The sequence below is a fragment of the Chiloscyllium punctatum genome, chromosome 52 (genome assembly GCF_047496795.1).
Source record: "Chiloscyllium punctatum isolate Juve2018m chromosome 52, sChiPun1.3, whole genome shotgun sequence".
NCBI lineage: Eukaryota > Metazoa > Chordata > Chondrichthyes > Orectolobiformes > Hemiscylliidae > Chiloscyllium > Chiloscyllium punctatum.
The window spans coordinates 28,030,236-28,031,533 of record NC_092790.1 but is presented as its reverse complement, the minus strand read 5'-3'; positions in this window follow the sequence as shown (position 1 = coordinate 28,031,533).

Here is a 1,298-nt window from a genome sequence, read left to right as displayed (position 1 = left end):
AGTTGCCTTATTAGAGCAGTGAGAGGAACATTCGGAGAAGTCCACATTTCCTGTCTATATTCAGGGCGACTGTGCTCAATGACAGTCTGTTCGCTAGCGTTTGTTCCCGTGGAGGAGAGATCAGCACAGTAACAACACCCTGATTGTGATTCTTTTGGGGGTGGAAGGATTTTTGGAGAGATGGTTACAGCACTTAAACGGACAAGAGAGCAGAATCATGTAGCCTACGAAAGGAAAATATTCTTATTCTCCCTCACAAAGACTTCACTCGAGCAATTGGTGATGGGAGATGTGACCAATAGCCAGCAATGTCAACATGTAGTCCAGTCCAGATATATTGCGAACTGAATGTGCTGTATTGAAAGCTGGGACTGTTTGCTCTAACTGTGATTGATGTCAGTCTCCATGCAATGCAACATTGTCACTGGAGGCTTTCTCTCTCCTATTAGTAAGAGGCTTTATTCAGTGCGCTATCCCACTGTAGTAACAAATGCATCAGCTCCAACAGTAACAGAGATCAACAGCTGCATAGATCTGAATCTGAGAATAGCGGACTGGAGCATTACAACAATGGAGAGGAGGTTTTCCTTGAGTCTTTTCAAGATTTCCCCCACTTGGGGATTTCTACCATATCGGATATCAGCAGTACTGATGATTATTCTGGGCAGGGTGGAGGGTGAGCTACTCACCTATTCTCGCTATTGTTGGTGTTCTCTTCCTCTCTCCATTCATTAATCCCATAAACAAGTTTGAACTCCGTTGTAATTTCTGTTATCGATATTTGTCAGAGAAAGAAACTATTGTCTTCAGTTTCAATTGCAGTCTCCATTCATTATCTATGAATTACAGACCACTCCCTCACTAACATCTGAGAACAAAACTGTGCACAACCTCGAGATCCTTTTTTGCCCTGAACTGATTTATGTCTCCTGTTCTCTCTGTCACCAAACTTGTCCACTCCCAGCTCATAATATCCCCAATCTTCACCGCTGCATCAGTGATGTTGCTGAACAAACCATTGGCTGCACGTTGGTAAAATTCAGACTTAATGTTTCAAGCTCTCTTCTGACCACTTTTCCAATTACAAATATTTCAATCACAAAATTGCTCTTGCCTCGGACGTTACTTTATGATTAGGACAATGTATGAAAGTAGGAATGTCGCTGGATGTAATTCAGAAGCAAAGCCTATTAAACGAAAGATATTGTTTCAAATGATTTGTTTCAAGACCACTACAGCTGATGACAGAACTTAAATAAAAAATGATAAGAATTGGAATAAAAGTGAATTTCACGAAA